The sequence below is a fragment of the Nomia melanderi genome, chromosome 12 (genome assembly GCF_051020985.1).
Source record: "Nomia melanderi isolate GNS246 chromosome 12, iyNomMela1, whole genome shotgun sequence".
Lineage (NCBI taxonomy): Eukaryota > Metazoa > Arthropoda > Insecta > Hymenoptera > Halictidae > Nomia > Nomia melanderi.
In genome coordinates this window covers 101,163-114,693 of record NC_135010.1, presented here as the reverse complement: position 1 = coordinate 114,693, position 13,531 = coordinate 101,163, and the positions used below count along the sequence as shown (strand labels likewise).

General features: G+C 31.8%; 1 protein-coding gene across 18 annotated transcripts in view; it reads left to right on the top strand.

The window, feature by feature from the left end:
- Positions 1-13,531, top strand: part of msn (serine/threonine-protein kinase msn) — a 179,161-nt gene that overhangs the window by 121,590 nt on the left and 44,040 nt on the right. The window lies entirely within an intron of this gene.

The window sequence follows — 13,531 nt, the reverse complement described above, 5'->3', positions numbered from 1 at the left end:
AAAAAATTTCCAGAAAGATTATATTAAAAATGGTGATTTATGCAATAGTCTACTGAAAATTCTCTTTAAATTGTAAGTCCATTGGGCAAATACACCTTGAAATATCGTGTATATCAAATCAGAAAATAAAGTTTCGAGAAAAATGCATTTAAAGATTACGCTATCATTTATATGGAAATGTGCATATTCACGATTTTCTTCTTTTTTACCAAGAAGAGTCTTAGTTTTGTCATTTTGAACGACCGATACTCTCCATCTATCCATTTTTATGCAAAACAAATGCAAAATTATTTCAAATCCAATATACTTGACTCTCCTTGTTATTAGTGCGACAATCGAAAATAAACAATGCAATCAAAAAGGATTTGTAAATCACATCCATTTCTGAATTAGAAAATTTTGAGAATAAATATTAAGCCAAGAAAAAAGTATGCATCAAAATAAGTGTATTTCAATTTAATACACAACAATAAGTGTATTTCACAAATTTGAACAAATCCTTTCGTACATAAGTTATCGTATGCACATACTTGAAGAATATGCAAAAAAAACAGAAAATTGAGTTTTTAAAAGTTGTAAACCAGAATATTTTCTTAATTCTATCAAGTTTCATAAAAATATATTTGACATACAGAAAATTAGAAGCGAGTGTAACTTAAGGTGTCTCGCATTGGAAAAGAATAAAGAACGATTTCTTAGTAGCATTTCATCTATTCGTAAAAATGTGTATTGATTTCGGCTCAGTTTTGGAAATTCGTAAAATACCTGTAAAAAGTCGTAAGACTGTTGAATTTTAAAGTAGCAGTGGAGCCATACGACATTAATCTACTTACTTTTCTAGTAAGCCGCCATTTTAATCGGCAGTGTAAAAAGTTAACAATTTACTCGAATATCCCTGCTTCTGAATATCCTTTTTTTTATTTCCCGAAATATATCCTGAAATATCCCGAATTTCGAATATTCCCACTTTATAATGTCCTTATAAAGTACTACTTAATAGCTATTAATAATGCCCGATGTATTTATAATAAATAAATATTTTATTATGTGTACGTAAGGAACATATTTTTAGCTTTGCAATGTTTCTAAACAGTGTATTTGCTCATTCCGCGGGATTTTTGAAATCTTTAAACTTTAACATTGAGTGTCGAGTAAATTGTTTGGCTTAGAAAATTAACATTTCACAGATCTTACTTTCTCAAAGAACACAAAAATCCTACGTGTCTGAAATAAATCATATGCGTCAGATAATTACATCTGGACGTGCGTGCGCCTGACGTATGTAGGAAATCCCAATTTAAAGAATTTTGAAGGCCTGAGTATTATATACTCAGATATGCTTAAGCATGACGGAGAGGAATGAATAAAGAAGTCTCAGATGGGGGTGGTGGAGGGGGAGGGGCTGAGAGGGAGTTCTCGAAACCATATTTCTTTTACACATTTCTTCTAGAAAAATGGTTTTGTCCAATACAATTTTAAACAAATGATCGTTTTTTCAACAGTACTGTTTTCGAGCCATTTTGTACTAGAATGAACCTTTAATACCTTAGACTGCTTTATTTGAATGCTTCATAGTAATTGATAATGCTGTGTATCGTTCCTTTCTGTTCCGTTAATTCATTTCTGCGATTCTTGGTCGTGTGTTATTTTTCATAACGAGAACGACGCAAAGGATCGTTTCGTGTGATACACTCGTGTAATATTGTTCCTGTCACATCAATTTTATATTAACTAACATGAAATTCTTATGTAAATCGCAATGAGAAATGCACGGTATGGTAAACGAAATCATAATATATTGTAGGTCGAAGCTTTGAAAATTTTCGAGAACTTTCTCAACGGATTATTTATAATTTAAAAAAATGTATGTATATATATTTTGCCTCGACTTTCATTTCGAAAAAGGGGTTATCTTGAGAATAATTTATTCGGTCATTTTCTCATAAAAAGTAGTTTGATTTACATGTCTCCCATTTTTGATTTCACTTCTATTTTACCTACTCTAAAATTGTTCTTCAAATTTACAATTCAGTGGTTATCAGTAATTAACACAGTCATTAATGCAGATATTAATAATGTGAATACAATGTATGTTTTTTAAGCTTACTTTTTTAGTTCTAAACAAAAAAAAGAAAAAGCACGATCAGCGAATAACTATGCTAAATTATCTAGTAACTACATACTTAACAGATGTTAATAAGAAAATACTCTTCAGTCTTCTATAGAATAAAACTTGATAGGTGAAACAATCGCAAAGATGGTGATTCTTCTCAGATAAGCAAATGAAGTGTTTATAACGAATTCTTTTATAGGCAACTTCGTTTTAAAAAAGAAAGAGAAAGCAACTTAAACAAATGGTCTTTGTACGGGTATCTGTGTTTCTGAATGATAGTATAATGTTAACTACAATGTATACGGTGTGTGATTCAACTAGAAACGCTCAAATTTTCGGAAAGGTACGCCTATCGCGAAAAAATGTATAGAATGTCAGCTGTAAGAGTATGCAATAGAAAGTATAGAGTTCCACTTCAAAATATTAATGTATTCTTTATAAGGCACTTGAAAGTCAGCTCAAGGTTAAACAAACATAAACACAATATACTCCTCATGCGAGCATACAACTTTTGTCTGAAACATATTTCCGTAGCATGCGTACGTTTCCAAAAATTTTAAATTTTACTCCTACGTTTTGAAATATGTGTCCACTAACAATAAGTGATATTGAACGGGTTGGAATCAGTTTTAATCTGTTGTTGTTAGGTCTGATTAATTCGCCGGGTGTGGGAAACTCTCCCAACTCAACAAATAAAGTGTGTTCTAGGACGTCTTCGTCGTGTAGAGTCTGGCATTGTCATTGATTTCGTGGAACACACGATAAAGTTGTTGCTTGTAATACCTCTGACAATAAGTACATATTTGAACGGACGCAGTAGAGCGAAGTTAATAAGAAATACCACTGTCTGTACTCATAATATAATAATGTTAAATTAGTCTAATTTGAAGTGAACTCATAAAAGGCAATGAAAAGTTTCATTTATTATTAAGTAGTAACCAGGTATGAATAACATAATTCTTGGGTTAAAGATTTACTTTAACGTACCTGTTTGTGAGTTTTTTATATTTGTAAAGATATTCATTCCCAATGTTTCTATATTTTGCTAGAAATGATATTTTATTACGAGCACGCACTGCCCACGAATTTCAACGATCTTATGATATGCCGAGAGCATCATTCCGAGCAACGTTGTCTGTACATGTATGGCCCTTTCTCGGCTTTGATTTCCAAGATATACGTAAAAATATACTCGACTGTGCTGTATACATACTCTTTTCTATGGTTTATGCCTGTACTCTGTATCTGAATTAAATTGGGGATGGTATGTTTAAGCCTTTAACTGTTGAACTTTTTCGGTAAACAGTGGTACTCGCGAACTTCGAATCAAGTGTTAATTTTCTTTCCATCTGTTTATGAACGTGAAATTGTTACCATTCAATTCCTTGTAAAAAAAACTTTCCGTTTATACAGAACAACCAACCGTAGTTCTGATTTCAAAGAAATTAATAAATTAATAAGGTTTGATATTGCTGTTCGTGAAATTATCGTACCGACGTATGTATTAAGGAGTTAACCTAGCTATCCCATGGCGAATTATAGGCCGTTAATACATACTAAATTTAATAATTACCAACTGTAGATATTTTTAAATAAATAAATAATTATGATACTATACTTGGAAAAAGGTATTCGGCCAGGCAAAGTTTTGGGGAAAAAAGTAGTTGACGTTACACGTTTTGCAAAAAGAGAAACAATAATTTACTTGGTATTTGTATTACTTTGCACTTTGTTTCATTTCCACGTATTCAAATACGTAACTAATTTTATTTAACATTTTTATTTTCAGCTTTTTCGGTATGAACATTTGTTCATACTTACAATTTATTATACAGATTTTTCCGATTAAAATAAGACCAAACATGATATGATTTGGATCACATTAACTTACTTTATTAACTTTCATTAAAAAATTGTACCTATTACCGACGATATAATATACGCATACTTAGGCGATAAATAGTATTGCGTGTTTTTTGAAATTTGATTTTTCGTAAAAGTAAGCAAGTAAAGTAAGCTGATCTGGTCCGAACTGTATCGTGTTTGGTGTCATTTTAAAAAGTTTTTAGACAGAAAAAATTGCAATTAAACAAACTAGACTATTGTATTATAAGTAACGAACATGTCAACGTCGATCGAAAAAGCCGCGCGTCACGCTTTACTGAGTTCAGACGAGGGTCGTGTAGGTTCGCATAGACGCAGAAATCGGGCATTCACAAGCGTAACACTATATAGATGGACGATTGGGGAATACCGCAGAAGGGACAATTTAGGAGATATTACTGTACTTATAAATTTTCTGCGCGACTTAAATTTGAACTGTTAGCTGGCCACTTACATGTTCTTTTCAATTTTTCTGCAAGTATTCTTCTAGCTTCGTACTATAATGACAATTTGTAATATTTTGTTGAGAATGAAAATTATTTGACTATGCACACCAATTTTCTCTACTTAAAATTAGAAAATATTCTAATATTTAGATGTATGCTTTAAAATTCATCTGAAAATTCTGAATTTTCCAACGACTTAAGTTAGATTGTAACATGAAATCAATTTTTTAGAACAAACTGCCCAACTCTGTCACCCGCGCCATTACAAACTACCGATTCATCATTGGAAATTACTTTCTGTCAGTTATCCACAATCCAGTGCATATATTTGTTACGTCATTCCAAACGTTCCTTTTTTGTTGTCAGAAATAATTTAGCTTTACTTTACTTTCATTTTACAAAACGAGTAATTCATATTGTCCCATCTACTTCGCATTATTAGATCATATACATTTATTATTTATTTACTTCATTGCAATATTAAATTTTTCTCTAGTTGCGTTACAAGTTTGCTGATTGAGAAGATATAAGAAACGTTCAACACCAAAAAATAATAGAATAAAAATCATAAAATAACCAATTACTAACACACATTTAAGAATCGCAAAAAATTCGCATATACATATTATGAAAAAAGTTGATTCATCTTAAATGATCGTAAGATAAATTTATCTTATTTTAGGATCCGAAGTAATATAAATATTCAATAAATTATTGTTTGCCTTTGTGCAAATTTCCGGAACTTCAACCGTTGGATTACTTTCTTTCAAATATTTTTTTCCAAGGATTATTTTAATCATACATTGTCTTTTTATCCGATAATGAGTGAAAGACGTAATTATTTGTTCCTTGATTTCAAAGTAAACCAATTTAACATAACGATGGATTTCATACTCGTATCGTATTATTTTACGTATACAAAAAATTGGTATTTCTTATTAACTTTTTGCTGCCAGAGATAGTAGCATTCAACAGTCACAGTTGTACTCAACTTAAGTGAACTCAAAGTGTATAACACCTTTGAAATCCTACTTACTAGATACACAGGAGAACCTTTTTGCCATGAAAGAATACTAAGTTTCGGGATCGATGTCCAAGACTTGTCCGGATTCACCCATGATTTTCCTCTTCTTGAATTCTTACAATACGCTCATTTTTCGTAACAGGTTTAATTCGTCACAATTTTGTGCGAGAAGTCTTTGCGTTGAAATTGGAAAAGCAAAGATACACCCGTACCATAGTGTCTCTCGCTTTGTTGATGACAAGAGCCATGTCGAAACCCAATAGCAAAGTTTTTGAATTTTTTCCAGTTTCCGTAGCTAGGTTGGTATGGGTTTTTCACCAACAATTAATACCAAAGGTGAAAAGTGAGCAGTGTCCAATATGAACTTTGCAGTACGACATCGTATTCTCTATTCTCTTTTCCCACAGGCAATTTTTTCAGATCGTATCACTTGAATCTTTGCTTTTATGATTACATTAGGTTGGTATTAAGTTGGTACAGTATTAAACTTGATAGTAAAAAGCTTATCCTTAAATAAATACAACAGTATAATCAGTATAATAAATGCTGGGACCGAGGACTAATTTGCAGATCTAATAATTAATAAAATCAAGTAAAAATTTACGATTAATTCAGTACTACCAATACCTATGTATTGAGTTTAAAGTAAAATTATAGAAAAATATATTTTCTAATCGCGTAAAGTGAAATTATGCAAATTAATACTACGGAAAAAAATGAAAAACGCAAATGCAGAAATAATTTACCACTTACGAGAAGAAATGCGTGTAAACAAAGTACTAACTAAATGGAGGCATGGGTGTACTTTAAATTGAATATGAATTATTCAGTCATTTATATACAAGCATATACAATTTATCGGCGAGGAACATCTGTAATCAGTAAATATTTAAGCAAACTATTAATCTCTTACCCTACAATAGGGTAACCTGTGTTAGATTCGTGAAGAACATCTCAAACGAAAGTTTAAAAAAATAAATGTCATTCAATTGTTTTGACTTCAAATTAATTATTATTTGTCTGTTATCAATCCTCATGCTTTAAAGTAAACCTGGATATAAATCAATACCGAATTCTTCTTTATTTCTAGTACATTATTAATGACAAAGTATTTTTAGCAAGCACGGTTATGAAAGCAATCGTAGGACAAGGGGTTAATTTTCTTTATCTCGATTTTGAATAACAGAATAATGATTATACTATAATTCGAAAATTTTTTAATTCACCTTTTATATACACTTTTGTCTTCGCGTTAATTCGAATACATAAGGATCTACTGTATATTATCCTTAGTGGTACATTTTCCGGAAAATTCTGTTAGTTATTTCAGTTTTTCTTATCATTTCAACTTAGAAACCAACAAATGTATTTATGTATTTATAGATAATGTATTTCTTTTGATTTAACCAGGAATATTCTTTCTGAATAATGTCACTATTAGCAAATGAACGTTCAATAGTTACTTATATATAGTTACAGATGCGATTTCCTGTTTCGTGTCTTTGCGAAATGTTCACTTGCTATATTTATATTCAGATTTCAACGTTTAAATTATTAATGTTTCTATACGAGTACACTAATTCTTGTATACAGTGAGATTTAGATTAGATTTAAGAAACCAAAATGTTTTTACATTATTATTTGCTCATATAAAGTTATAACGAAAAAGAAAAAGGATACAAATATTTGGATTGGCCCTAATTTTAACTGACATGCAATAGATGAAATTGTTGTCGATTAATGTTGGTGTCGGCGGAAACAGTAACAATGAAATCTATGTCAACGATTTCAACAGAACTGGTACAAAGTGCAGATAAACGTGAAAGAAGTTAGTCCCGTTCCCAAAATTCCTAATTTTTACCGTCTGAAGGCATAGATCGAATGTGTAACTACTACAATACTGTTATCAATATTAACTCTGTAATCATCAGCTTTAAATTACCGTTATCCTTATTGCTACTACTACCACTAATTGTATTGCTGCTGCTAATACAATTCCATGTTTATTCAAACTAATCCCCTCTTTCCTTTTGAGTGATGTATAATTTCTTGGTATGCAAACAAAATGTCAAATTACTTCCACAACAGTTATCGTCATTTCAAATTTCGAGCCTAACGAGGAGGATTAACCGCATGGAATTTCTTTGAGGATATACGTCTTGTTTCTACGTAACACCATCGTGACAGGGAAACTGCTAACGTCGCTGCGATCGTCGCGACAAAAACAACGCGGGATTCGAAAAAGAAGCGGTGAACAAAAAATTTTCTGGGAGTGTGTCCTTACTGGCGTCATTCTCGTTACGTTCACGTCACGGACCTATTTACGCAGGTTCAGTGATCCATTCAGTGAATTTCCTATGTCCCTGTTCTTTTCTCCTTACGTTTTAACAAAGTCGTCGGATCTCGAATCTCAGATCTCATCTTTCTAGAAATAAAATGTTTTTATAACATGCCCTCTTTTTGTTTTTCACATTAACCGATGGCCAGTTATACAGTATTATAAAGTTCAAATTAATAATAAAGAATTTGCTGCGTAAGAGACTTGATGGTGGTTAAGTGACTGGTGCGAAAGGAATAATGAAAATTAACTCTTGTGCCCACACTGTGTGAAATTTCGCGTATGCTTACGTTTCTCTTTATGCGTTTTTCATGCAAACCTAAACGAAACAATGTGTATTACTAATACAAACTGCTCGAACTTAATCTTGTCGCTACATTCATGTTTAACTAGAGTTGAACGCCGCTCTGTATTTGCTGTTCGCTACGATGTTCGGCCGAAACTCGCATGCCATCAGAATTTATTCCCTTTTACTGTAAGGTTCGACAGTACGATGGAGGCTCGCGTCAGCCAAGCCAACCGTTGGTTCAAAAGTGAAGAGGGGAGAGGGGGACTCTTCCACTCACGACGAAGCCGAATGCGTCGAGAGCCGAGTGTTGCGAGTGGAAGAGAGACCCCTGTTCCTCTTCACTTTTGAATCAATCGTCGGCTTGGCTAACATGGAACCTTCATTGTACTCTTCGACACATTCGGCAAGTTATTTACCACTTGTTCATTTACTCGCATCATATTCCTTATTATATTTAAATGACGAAAGTGTAGAAAAAGTACATAGATGGTAATGTAATGAATACTACTAATGATAACAATAATATGATAATAGGGCCATATCGAGTGAGACTATTCATTGACAGCTCGCTCTAAGAGCCTATATAGAGTATCCTATTAACGTCCTTACAATGCAATGTTTCCGTTATTATTTATGCTACGAAAAATAATAGAAGGACGAATCGTTTAGTTCCAGGAGAAGCACATTATGTTGCAGATAATTCTTTTCGCAAGGCCATGCCGTGCAAGATTTCAAAGTCATCGATGTTGTTTTTTTACGTGTAATTGCACGTACTTAGTTCCATCGCCTGATAACTTGTTTATAACCTGACAAAAAAAAAAATCATTAACCTATAATACCTTATGACCTTAAGACAAGTAAGATGCCGAAAAATTTAGAAAGTTAAAGGCTCAAGTAAGAACTATCAAAAACTCATTGACAGTAATTACAATACCCATCATTGGGTTTCAGTAATACGTACTTTAACACTAGAGCTACCGTATCAGTAAAAATGACTGGTTCTGATTTTGTTGTTTCGCAACTTATTATCTTAAAAGCATTTATTCGAATCAATCGTATTAAATGCTCGGTAGTTCTAGTGTTAATAATCAAATGTAAATAGTTTTTTTGTCATGCGTCTCACCCAGACTGTACAAACCTAACACCATTCATACACTGAATGTTCACAAATCTATCTGTCGTAGTTGATTCATTATTCGTATCAAGCCTAAAAATTATCTAAATTTTTCATATTTAAAGTCATTCGAAGGTTATATTTGTCAATCGGTGGTTTCATCTTGACCAAGTATTTACGTCATAATAATAGAAATAATGAAAAATATTAGCAATATATAACCTTGAGGAATAAATTATCTGCAGTATAATAATATAAGTCTTGAACTAATCAATTCATTCTCCAATATGTTACGTAACGTAAAAAATAAAGGAAATACCGCTCTGTTACAGAACTAGTGAGATATGCATATACCTTGTATACACGCTAATGATGTAAATTAATTAATATAGTGACAGATCAGACTCCATAACCTAATACTTTGAATTGTTTGCAAATTTGGAAATTTGTAGGGGACTTTCACAGAAGCGTTTTATGATAATGCAAGATATCAGGTGAAACATCTTTTTTATTTTTCGCTAAGAAAATTGGAACGAAATGGCCAATCACTTCTTATACCTTCAAAAATAGTTTAATCAATTGTGAAAGATTTGTCTGTGAAATAATAAAAAGGTAAAGTTATCTAACAGCTGTTTCTTCGACAATTTGAATGAGTTTTGGATGTGTTGTAGAAGATAACGTTTTCAACAACTTTTTCCTATAGATATAAGTCTCACCTAATTCTTTTTCAATATTTTCCTACGCTAATACCTTTTAGTAGCGCTACAAGAAAACAAAAAATAAATGCTATTATAAAACAAAATGTAAAGAAACTCAGACTCGATTCTTATCTGATGTCACTGTTTGTTTCCTTCTTTACGTGTTCAGGAAAATCAATTCGTTTGCTCACAATTAAACAATAAGGTCTGGTAGCAGTAAATAGTATGTATAATAAAAATCCTCTGTTCTCATAGTCTATTTAATCTTAAATTAGACAAAATGTTGCAAAAACCTTGAACCTTTTTAGTTTTCATAGAAAAATCGTCAGATTCAAACTGGAAGGACTTTTAGCAATTATAAAGTAAAAATATCCATGCGCCCACGGAAGAAAATACACAGTGATATAAAAATTGGTTCTGGGATTATTTACATTTTTTATATAATCGTTGTGACACGGTTGAATATAAATATTTTATTGTCACAGACGCAGGATCCATTGTATCGCTACTAGAAGGTTATAGTAAATATCTAAAAAATTAAGTGAGATTGCTACTTACATATATCTGTCATACAGGAAAAAATTTTTCAAATTGTTGTTTTCTAGAACATATGCAAAAATAATTAAAATCGGTGGAGACGTAGCTTTTCAATAAGTTTATAAAAGAAATATCACTGAACAGTTTTATTAATCCTTCGCCATTGTTTAGAAAACATTTTGTCTGTTATGTTCGTTACAATTTTGAAGACATATAGAGATAAATCTTTGTTAAGCATACCTAAAGGTAAGCATTCCTTTAATCACAGAGGGTATTTTGTCTGTGAAAAAAAGACAGTAGCGAAAAAATAGCCTGATATTTTGGTCGAAGTCCTCCACAAACCTGCAGAAATTCAAGAATCGAAATTTTTGAAAAATAATGGAACAGCGAAAAGGTTAATAGAGAATCGATTATGTCTGAAACATTTAAATATTTTTCTGTGTAAAATATATTTACTGTCTACGATACTGACTAACATACCGGCTATTGCTTTATAATCTCGTAACAAACTATTTTCTTCAATTTCTATATCTGCACGGAGCATAGGTGTGAAAAAAGATGACAGTTCCACCTGTCGCATGATTGTTAAATAATCTTCTGGATCTAGCGTGTGAAAGTAGGAAGACTAAATGTTATATTAACACAGCTTTTCGTGTTTTGTTTGTCTTAAATGACGTTTACTGACGCATTTTCTATACCAAACGAGATTGTTACACACGTGGAAAGAGGAAAGAAAACAGATATCAGCGGCAAATGCAATTAATTGCTGTTGATGACGCGTGAGCGTATGTATGCGTGCGTGCGTGCGTGCTTTGTGTCAACTGATATTAATATTATTTGCTTGAAAATTGCACGGCCATGAATGAAGACCGTTTAAGAAGAGACTAGTGTCTGCATAAGAGGAAATGAAAGAATAGAATAGAAACCAGTGCCCGCAGGGATAATAGAGTATCGAAAAAGAAAGAGTTGCGACTATAGAACCAGGTGATGAGAAGGGACATGTTGACAGGAAAGGGGAAATATATATTTATATAAATATAATCACGGTCCATATTTGTACTTGTATTTATATTTATACTTATATTTATATTTATATTTTTGTATTTGTATTTATATCTATATCTACATTTATATTTATATTTATGTTTATATTTATATTTATATTTATATTTATATTTATATTTATATTTATATAGCTATGTATACGTATGTATATCTACGTGCATATACTACACATCTACCGAACAATAATTGACGTTGGATTTCTATCGCAACACTCTACGGGGTACACATTGTTGAAGATCATTGTTTTGCATGATGCTTTTAGCGTATAAAATGTGTGTGACGTGTATTTGTATTGCCATGACGCAGCATGTATAAAGCATGCCAGAATTTGTGTGCTGATAACTTATAGTGTAAATCGCCTGTTTGTGTTTGTTTTTGTATTTATCATTCTTAGATACAGCGTAACGCTGCAAAGCGATTGAATACTTTCATATTCGTGTTAGAGGCTAACGTTGTTTCCATACAGAATCTTTTATCTCCTGAAATATTACCGTTTATATACTGTATATTTTCATTGCCGAAACAATGCGCGTAGCCAGGTTTTCAAGGATGCTGATCACTTGGAAATAATTCTGCGAAAACAATGACACAGTAATTACTGTGCGCTTGGTAGGTTTCATTACACTGAACTGGCATTTCATTGGATAAAACTCAGTAAACATTGATTGATTCAGTTTCATTTTGTACTAAATGATACGAATGCTAAAGTTTTAATTCTTAATTATTAATTTTCAATCTGAGTGTAATACGCTTTAAAAGAAAATAAAGCAGTATAAATATTTTGAATGTTATACATGTACCTGTAGTTGTTAGAAATTCATATGTTTATATGGATTAACGTGCAATGCGATACTTTCGTTATTTTAATCTTTTACCCTGTCGCATAGTTTACTGTTGCCACAAATACGAAGTAGGAGTTAAAAGTAGATAGTAATCTGCAGCGGTTTTTACTCTCGAAAGTGATAAACGGAAACAAAATAGTTGATGCGGTCACTTTTAATTAATCCATACATTGCATGGACTCATTTTTCTTTTATGTTTTGCATTCTAGTGTGTATTTAAGTAAAATTTTATTTTCTGTCTCTTACCCTATGTGTATGAGAAAAACAAGTGTTCGTAATTTTTTCTTAGGCTTACTACCGACATATAGGTTTGTGGAGCTGATCGAATTGTTTACAAATTGTGATCAGTAATCGTTATTCTTTTGATTGCTTTCTCGCACTATTCCTCCATCTCTTTTTGCGTTTGTTCACCCTTGCTTGTGTTTTAATCATCCGATGGTATTCTGCTCTCCGGTTCCCTATTCTCCAACTCCTTTATTTCATTGTTATCCCTTCTTCCCAATTCCCTTTGCACTTTATTCGATTTTGGAGTTTGTCCGTCTCCAAATGTTCATTTAATGCATCATCTGTCTTATGGTGCTTAGACCTGAATTTCCCTAAAATGTATCCGCGGATATTAAATCGGATAGAATAGGAAGCAAACATAAACATTCTGTGTGATTCTTTTGTAATTGTTTTTTCTTATTTTGTATCTATTTGTTATTTTATGCTAGTCCAGGTGTAGTCAACTGATTGCTCAGAGTCATTCAAATGTTATTCAATAATTTTGGCAGTTAAATTTTATGATGCGGTAAGTTGTATGAATACTAAAACTGATATTTTCTAAATTGAGTTAATTTACACATAGTGTTCCATAATATTCTACGTATTCTCTACATATGCAGAATAAGTATTATAATGTGATTAATGTTTTTCTTATAAATTAATTCATATCACTTATCTATAAAAACAGGATTCATTAGCTAATATTGATTAATGATCAGTTAAGCTGTGCTACCTCGTATCGTGTATTATATAGAAATACATAACATATGTGAAAGAAATGGAACCAATAAAACGATATAGAATATAATCAATAGGAACCATGCAATCGATAGAAACCAAATAATTTAAAGAAACAAAACAATAGATCAGAAAATCTTACAATGTAAAAGATGTAGGTATTCTGTTATTTCTATCCA